This window comes from Rhinopithecus bieti, unplaced genomic scaffold (genome assembly GCF_001698545.2).
Source record: "Rhinopithecus bieti isolate Rb0 unplaced genomic scaffold, ASM169854v2 scaffold_56174, whole genome shotgun sequence".
Classification (NCBI taxonomy): Eukaryota; Metazoa; Chordata; class Mammalia; order Primates; family Cercopithecidae; genus Rhinopithecus; species Rhinopithecus bieti.
This window is the reverse complement of record NW_016824749.1, coordinates 342,923-353,025: the sequence shown is the minus strand read 5'-3', so window position 1 is coordinate 353,025 and position 10,103 is coordinate 342,923.

The window sequence follows — 10,103 nt, the reverse complement described above, 5'->3', positions numbered from 1 at the left end:
AGAGCCAGGAGAGCTTGGCCTCCACACCCTGAGAGTGGGAGCACATGTGAACATAAAGGTGACTGTTCATTTATCAGCTAGAGAGCAAGCCAGCAGTATCTCACGGGACACGTTCCAGCCTGCAGGAAAGAAAGGGACTGGGTCATTCCCTGCCACAGCCTCCCACGGCACTGGGAGGGCCTGGACAAGGTCACTGGTGGCTCCCACAACCCCGTGTGAATGCACAAGGACGCTCGAGGAGAAGGCACGCTGGTGCTGCCGGGCAAAGGCGCTCCAACCCAGGGACAAGGGCAGGGGGCCGGAACCCGGGTGGCGCCAAAGGCAAACTAGACTGGGGAGAGGGGCTCTGGTGAAGCTGAACCCTGGACTAAGACGAGTGTGGACCCCACATGCGCAGGTATCACCACATGGACGAACGCCACCAGCATTAGAACAACCCAGAGCAAAGTGCAGCGAGAACAAGGTCGGTTCCTCTGCACTGACCCTCCGTGCTGACCCTCCTCTGCACTGACCCTCCTCTGCACTGACCCTCCTCTGCACTCACCCTCCTCTGCACTCACTCTCCTCTGCACTGACCCTCCGTGCTGACCCTCCTCTGCACTGACCCTCCGTGCTGACCCTCCTCTGCACTCACCCTCCTCTGCACTCACCCTCCTCTGCACTCACCCTCGGCACTGACCCTCCTCTGCACTCACCCTCCTCTGCACTCACCCTCCTCTGCACTCACCCTCCTCTGCACTCACCCTCCTCTGCACTCACCCTCCTCTGCACTCACCCTCCTCTGCACTCACCCTCCTCTGCACTCACCCTCCTCTGCACTCACCCTCCTCTGCACTCACTCTCCTCTGCACTCACCCTCCTCTGCACTCACCCTCCTCTGCACTCACCCTCCTCTGCACTCACCCTCTGCACTGACCCTCTCTGCACTCACCCTCCCCACTGACCCTCCTCTGCACTCACCCTCCTCTGCACTCACTCTCCTCTGCACTGAGCCCCCGCACTCACCCTCCTCTGCACTCACCCTCCTCTGCACTGAGCCCCCGCACTGACCCTCCTGTGCACTCACCCTCCACACTGACCCTCCTCTGAACTCACCTTCCTCTGCACTGACCCTCCGCACTGACCCTCCTCTGAACTCACCCTCCTTTGCACTCACCCTCTGCACTGACCCTCCTCTGCACTCACCCTCTGCACTGAGCCTCTCTGCACTCACCCTCCGCACTGACCCTCCTCTGCACTGACCCCCCCGCACTGACCCTCCTCTGCACTCACCTTCCTCTGCACTCACCTTCCTCTGCACTCACCCTCTGCACTAACGTGCACCTGTGAGGAAGAAGATCCTTCAGTTCCCTCACTGGTCCTCTCCCTGCCCCTGCCCCAGCATCACAGGAGCTAACCCTAAAAGGAAAGGCGTGCAGCTGGAGAGATCTCAAAGCCGGACCATACCCAGCTCACAACTACACACACTCACACACACTCTCTCACACACACTTTCACACACACTCACGCATTCTCATACACACTCGCTCTCACACACATACACTGCCACATATATACAATCACTCATGCACACTCAGACACACACACACACATTCACACACACATATATACTGACACATCTATACATACAACACTCACTCTCTCACAGACACACACATACACACTCTCGCACACTCACACACACTGTCACACACACAGACAACACAATCACATACACTGTCACACACTCTCTGACACACACACTCACACACACTCTCACACCCTCACACACACCCTCACACACATACACTGACACATATATACACATATACACAATCACTCATACACTCACTGACACACATACACACACACATTAACACATATACACACCCACACACATACAGATACACTCACACACATACACACGCTCACACCCACACCCACTACATTCATAGAAGGTCAACATCAAAACTCCAACTGCCAGAGGGGTGAATTTTGACTCGTCTATGAATATCAGCTTCGTATTCCAAATAAACCTGGATTACATTTTAAGAAGCAGGAGTCACTCGACACTTCAATGTGTTGTTAAGGTGAGAAGAGATTTAATATGAGACACTGGAAAATCATTATAGAAAAAAACGATTTTACTTTATCCCCCAATCCTGTGAGAATTGGAAATCCTGACATCCTAAGTTTACACCTCCTTCCTGTCCTTTCCTCAGCCCACTTCATTACTGCGTTTCCAGGGTCTGCTCACGCAGAGCAGCAATGCCCCAAGCTTGAAAATAACAGAAAGTTTTAAAAATCAAAAGGTCAATATACTTTTTAAAAACTGAGAAAAAATTCACATACCATAATATTCACGTATGTAAAGCCCAAGTGTGGCCTGGGTCTCTGTGAGTCTGTGAGGCAGATGGCCTTTGTCCACGTGGAGACGTCTGCACAGCAGGTGTCCACACTTTGCTCCGTCCGGTGTCCGGCTTCGCCTTGGCCCCCCCTCACTGACAGGAGGGGAGCCTCGTTGTTTCGTCACCATCAGTGGTTCTTGTCCGTTTGTCTCTGCCCCTGGTTTCAGAGCCTCATCACCTGGTAGCACGAAAGAACCCTACAATTAGATAACTTTTGACATATTCCCAGAGCTGTGCCACCATCGCTACAACATATTAGAATATTTTTATCACCCCAAAAAGAAACCCCCCACCCATTAGCAGCCATTCTCCATTTTCCCCAGTCCCCACCCTTAGGCAACCACTAATGTAGGTTCTGTCTCCATCATTTACTCATTCTGGACATTTTATATGAAAGAAATCATCCGACATGTGGTCTTCTGCGTCTGGTTTCTTTTTCTTAGTACAGATTGAGTATCTCTTATCTGAAATACTTGGGACCAGAAGTGCTTCAGATTTTGGCATATTTCAGATTTTGTAATATTTGAATACCTTATGAGATATCCTTGGGATGTGACCAGTCTAAACACAAAACTCGCTTATGTTTTAGATACACCTTATACAGGTATTTAGAAGGTAAATTTATTTCCCTGAGGACGCTGAAGAAACTGTGTTTGGATTTTCACTGCAACCTGTCTGCTGTGGAATATTCCATTTGTGACATCATGTCGGTGGTCAAAAAATTCCAATTTTGAAGCTTTTCACATTTCAAGTTTTCAGATTAGGATCCTCAACCTGTACAATGTTTTCTAAGTCCATACATGTGGTAACACATGTCAATATTTTTAACAAATAATATTCCATTGCGTTGATCCATCATTTTGTTGATTCATTCATCGGTTAATGGACATTGGTAGTGGTTCCACTTTTTGACTGTTATGAATATTGCTATGAATATGCATATGTGAGTATTTATGTGACCACAGGTGGGTATTTGTGTGACCACATGTGAGTATGTGTGTGACCACATGTTTTCGTTTCTCTTGGATATGTACCTGGGAAAAGCCTCACGGGATCAAAGAGCAACTCTGCACTTAACATTGTGGGAAAATGTCTTCCTGTTTTTCCAAGTGGCAGCACCACCCTTTCAGACTCCTCAGCAACGCCTGAGAGCTTCAGTTTCTTCCCATCCTCCTCACGAAGTCTGACTGTACGTCCTTCTAGATGTAACGTGGAATCCCATTGAGATTTGGATTGACATTTTCCTAATGACTAATGACGGTAAGCGTTGTTTGTGCGCTTGTTATTGTGTTCATTCTTGAGAAAGCTTTTCCCTAAATCTCTCACTAATTTGTAATTGGGTTGTTTGTCCAATTTACCTAATTACCAGATCACCAATTGCCAAATTAAGAAGTCCAATTTGCCTAACTAAAAGTCAAAAAAATTTACCCCTATGCTTTCTTCTAATGTTTTACATGTTTAGCTCTAACATTTATGTCTTTGACGTATTTTATGTTTTTTTCTTTTGAATAGCATGAGTTAGGGACCCAGATTTACTGTTTTGCATGTGGCTATCTAGCGGTTCTGGCACTATTTGCCGAAAATATTTCTCTTTCTCAGTAGAATTACCTTGGAACCCTTGTTAAAAATCAATTGGCCATACTGTAGAGAATCATTTCTGGACTTTCTATTCTATTCAACGATAAGGTTTCAAAATTAGAACATGTGAATAATTTAATTTTGTTCTTCATTTTAAAGAATGCTTTAGCTATTTGGTCCTTGCATTTCCATATGAATTTATCAGCTTTTCCGTCTTCGTAAAAAATCCAGAAAAAAATGTACAGTATCTTCATTGAATCTGTAAATCAATTTGAGTAATATGCTTATCTAAATAATATTAAACCTTCCAATTAAAAAATACTGAATGCCTTTCTGTTTACATAGGTCTTCTTAAATTTTTTCAACAAGGTTCTGTGGTTTTCATTGTACAAGTCCTACACGCCTTTTGTTAAATTTATTCCCAAATATTCTATTTTTAATGCTAATGTAAGTAGAAGTATTGTTAACCTTTTATTTCCAGATTGTTCATTGCTAGTGTATAGCAATGCAACTAATTTATCATATTGATCTCAGCTGTACTTGTATGTCAGGCCTGTTCTTTATTGGATTCCTTAGGATTTTCTATATACAAGTTCATGTCATCTGCAAACACAAGTAGTTTTACTTCCTCCTTTCCAATATGATTGTCTTTCATTTCTTTCCCTTGCCTGACTGACCTGGGTAGAACCTCCAGTACAATGTTGAGCAGAAGTGACTAGAGTGGATATCCTTTTCTTGTTGGGATCTTCAGAGACAGCGTTCACTCTTTCATTGTTAAATATGGTGTAAGGTGAGTGTTTTTCAAAGATGCCCTTTGTCACGCCGAGAACATTTCCTTCATTACAAGTTGGTTGAGTACTTTTTTTTTTTTTTTTTTTTTTTTTTGTGAGACAGAGTCTCGCTCTGTCGCCCAGGCTGGAGTGAGTGGCCGGATCTCGGCTCACTGCAAACTCCACCTCCCGGGTTCCCGCCATTCTCCTGCCTCAGCCTCCCGAGTAGCTGGGACCACAGGCGCCGCCACCTCGCCCGGCTACTTTTTTTTTTTGCATTTTTTAGTAGAGACGGGGTTTCACCGTGTTAGCCAGGATGGTCTCCATCTCCTGACCTCGTGATCCGCCCGTCTCGGCCTCCCAAAGTGCTGGGATTATAGGCTTGAGCCACCGCGCCCGGCCGAGTAATTTTTTTTTTTTTTATCATGAAAAGGTGTTGGTTCTTGTCAAACATTTTTTTCTACATCTATCGAGATGAGCATACAGTTTTTGTCATTTATTCTGTATGTATAATATGATACACTGTAATGATGGATTTTTGAATTCTGAACATGTCTAGTATTCCTGGAATAAATGCCCTTTGGTTATGGTGTAAAAACCATTTTATATGGTGCTGGATTTGGTTGCTAGGATTTTGCGAAAGTTTTTGCATCTATTTTAAAAGGGATATTGCTCTGGCATTTTAAAATAATATTTTGTCTAGTTTTAATATCAGGGTGGTCTTAACTCATAGAATGAATTCTCTCCTATTTTATGAAAGAGCTCATAAAGGGCTGGGTATTAATACTTTTTATATATAGTGTAAAATTCATAAAAGTCATCTGAGCTTGAGATTTTCTCGGTAACAAGTTTTTTTTAAATTACTAGCTGGATCACATTATTTACTATATGTCTATTCAGATTTTAAAATTTCTTTTGAGTTAGTTTCAGTAGTTTCTATTTTCTACAAATTCATCAGTTTTCTCTAAGTTACACAATAGGTTGGTACAGAGTTGTTCACACTACTCCTTTCTGTCCTTTTTATTTCTGCAAGGTTGGTAGTCATGCCCTCTCTTTCACTACTCAGTTTATTAAGTTGAACCTTATTTCCCTTTTTCTCATTATTTATTTGTGTGGATTAAATTTACCATTTGTTTCAGCCTGAAGGACTGTCTTTCTTCTTATTATTATTCTTTGTCAGATAAATCTGCTATCAGTGAATTATCTGTTTTTATCTGAAAATGTCTTAAGTCTTCATTTTAAAAGTACTGTTTTTGCTGAATATAGATAGCCTGATTGGTCTTTGTTCTTATTTTGAGTATGCCCACCTGTTGTCTTCTGTCCTTCATGGTTTGCGATGAGAAGTCAGCTCTCAACCTTGGTGAGAATCTCTTGTACAGGATGAATCAGTGTGTGTGTGTGTGTGTGTGTGTGTGCGTGCTGTTTCCAAGGTTCTTTCTACTTAGATATATACATGAATGTTTTTCATTAAGTTTGATAAGTTTTCAACTATTTTAATAAATATTCTATCTGCTCCTTTTTCTCTCTCTTTTCCTTCTGAACATCCATTCTGCTTATTTTAGTATGTGTAATAATCGTCCACAGGTCTTTGAGCTTTTGTACATTTTTCTTCTTATTTTTCTCTCTGTTCCTCAGACTGGATAATTTTCAGTTGGGTTATCTCCCAGTGCTCTGATTCTTTCTTCTACTACTTCATATCAGCTATTGAGTCCCATCAGTGAAATGCGCATTATTTCTATTATTGTACTTTTCAGTTCGAGAGTTTCTATATTTTTAAATAATTTCTACTTCCTTATTGATATACTGTCTTGGTTTACAAATTGTCATTATGCTTCCCTTGAATACTTTAGACATTGTTTTCTTGAATTCTGTAAATATACTTATAATAGCTATATGAAGTCTTCTTTCCGTAAGTCCAAATCAGGGCTTCCTTAGAGACAGCTTATATTGATTACTATTTTCACTGTGTAGGACCGCACTTTCCTTTTTAAGACTCATAATTTTTTATTGAAAACTGATGATTTTAGAAAATATAACTTGGAAATTTGTAAATTAGATACCCTCTGCAAAATTTGTTGTGGCTGCTAATTGTGTCTTTGTTGTTGCTGCTGCTGTTTGTTTAGTGACTTTCCAGGACTAATCCTGTATGGTCTAAATATCCTGTGATGTGCAACAACTAAGATCCTTTTTGGGTTAGTGTAAGAATGAGATAATAATTTGTAAGAAATTTTATTGAACCAATAAATATTCAGCGACTTTGCAGAGAGTCTCTGCAAAGTTATTGAACATGCATTTGACACTCAGGCAATTTACACATACTGCTTGCACAGAGCCTCAAGGCCAACCAGAGGCAAAAGATTTCTCCTCGCCTTTGCTGCCCACATGCATAGCAAGTTCCTGACCTGTTAGCTGGGACTTTAAGATGGTTATGTAAGCCACGTGGAAGTGTGTACGTCCTTCTTTTCCTCCTACACATTGTCCAACCTCCACTTTCCAAAGGTTTTACTACTACTTAGTTCTAAGCTGGTAAAGACAAAGAAGCAGATACTTTCAAAAGAAGAAAATAATAGGGATTTTGATGGATTATGAAAATTGATCACTTAACATTTTAAAATACATAGAAGACTATCTGGAAACCTGCCATTTAATATGTGCAGTTAGATTAGCCTGTGCAGTTAGATTACCTTCTGTTTTTTAGCATTTTACACAGTGGCAGATAATTTCTTAACATAAAGATGTAAGAAATCAATCCTGGGTGAAAACAAAGTAATATCTGTATTACTGTCTGTGTCACTAATACAATACGGTTTGAGAGGGAGTGTCATTATGGTTTTCAATGATGCTGAGCTCAAAAGATTAAATTATCTCCTGAGCATATTAAATGAACCTTTAATAACTGCATATGGGTCTCTCTTCCACGATTTTATTTAAAGTTTTCTAAAGTTTAAACACATGTATATATCCTCTCTCTCTCTGTGTGTGTGTATATATATGTACACATATATATACACATATACACATATATACATATATATACACACATATATACAAAAATACACATATATTTAAAGTAAAAAAAATAAGCTAATATATATATAATAAAATCTAACTTGATTTCAACCTTAAAGTATTCATAACTCTCTTCGCCCTTAAATACCAATATGTCTTGAACACTGCCTAGGGATAAAGAAGGGGTCACTTACTTAGGTCCCGAGTGAAATTGTCAAGGATTATGTTTAGCCACAAAAGCCATTAGGAAAATGGCACTGAAGCTCTATGACAGCAGGCACAGAGAACTACCAGATAATCAGAGCTTCAGATTCCAATCTCATGTCCACTCATTTTGCAAGCTGTTTCTGTAACCATGATTTCCCTCTCCTCAGTCTCCTGTGAGTGATGGCTGCTGGGTGGCCTGTCGGCTGCTGGCTCACGGCTCCCAGCCGGCCGTTTCGAGGGCCTGTGCGCTCCATTGCCAGTGGTTCTTGTCTAGGAGAGGTCTCATTTCCCACTGCAAAATTCTCCATGTACGTTCAACATGCTCCCTTCCTTACAGCAGTTTTAATCTGTCACATAGTTGCTCAAGAATGTTCAACAACCTTCCGTGCCCTGCTTCACCCACCCAGACTCTCACGGCGTCCAAGGACTCCACTGCATGAGTGGACCTCATTTCCTGACCAGGATGCTTGCTACTCCCACTCCTCACCCAAGGCAGATAAACTCATCGACCCTGTTCTTCTCCCTACTCACCTTCGTACGATTCTTTCCGTATGGCCCAGTTTAAATCAGTTCCCTCCTTGTGACTCTATAAATACTGTCTTTGTTGTCATCATCATTGCTGTTGACATTGGTTTACAGTTTAATTGCTCCATAATGAATACGGTGACCATACAATTTATGGTCCAAACCAGGATACTTTTGCGAGTGAGGGGGTTTCCACTAATGAAATACCTGGGTAAGAGGCATAGGCCGGACGCTTTAGGCTGAGACTGCTCAGAGCAAGCCAGGCCGCCCAGGCACTGTATTTTAGTTCATTTTAAAATAGCATTTTAAGAATATTTATTGAAATTTTACAGGTTAGATGATTATTGACCAAATTAAAATTCTACTTTGGACTCAGATTTAATTGCCAAGGAAAGAAAAAGCAGCTACAATCTTAACAACTTAGAGAAATGCCAACTTGACTTTAAAATAGCGACTTTCCTGCCAGAGATTTTCCCGTTTTGCTTATCATGCTAAGCTGCCTTTTAAAGAGATAAAATAAATTTAATAGATCAGCAATTTCTGTGTTAATTTGAACATGGTTGGTGTTTATTATTATTATCCATAAACTAAGACAGTCTCAGTGGAAAAGCCATGTTATTTTTATCCTCATCTCATAAATCTGGCTGTCCACAGTTCTTCAAAGTTCACTGTATAACCAGACATGGATTAACCAGACATTTATATAAATTTACCAAGTTTTAAAGATTAATTCAAGTAATCCAAACTAATCCAATCTATTTGACGTAAGTTTATTAAACACTGATAGAAATCTCTCCATAAATAGTCTGATGACATTAAGCCATTGTTACTCAAGGCAGTAAAAAAATGAACCAATTTGTTAAAAATCAGGCAGAAGATGCCTCTAGAGCTCAGTCCTCCCAGACCAGGTTCCCCTCACGCAGAGGATGCAGGAAGGAGGAGGAAAGATGAGGTGCCTGCAAGTGCAGAGGGGACACCAAGGGACAGCATGCTGCCCAGCCAAGGAGGGAGCCTCTCCTCCTTCCAGGAGAACAAACAGGAGACTCGGCTCTGAGAGAAGAGACTGGGTTGTGGTGCCAGTGGCCCTTTCCAAGAAAAACAGCAACGTCGATAATCACGAGGTTTAACATTTAGTAAGCACTTAATATATAACAGCAATACTAAATCTTCGGGCTTATCCCTAATTATCATCTGAAATGCTGATATCTCGCCGCAGTGCCTGGAGACCTCCTAGATCCACAGCAATGTTAAGTCAGGTGGAAATGAGTGACTGGGAACAGAGTGGGACACCTGTTTACACAGCCAGTTCAATAGGGCATGGAATCACATGTCCTCAGGCTTGTTAGTCCCTACTCAGCAGGGATTCACTTTATAGAAATTACAACTGTGATAAAGGCCAGTTTGAGATGTTTTATAAATAGCCTGGGAGTTCCTTTCGCTGTTACTTAAGCCCTGCGTGGTGTCTTCATTTCTGTGATGTGTGCAATTCTCACTGGCTTTCATGTTCCAACATAGAACAGTTTTCCCTGTTGTGGCAGAAATGGCCAGGAGGGAAACATTATTAATTCTTCATGAAAGAATGGGAGGTTTTTTTTTTTTTTTTTTTTTTTTTTTTTTTTTTTTTTTT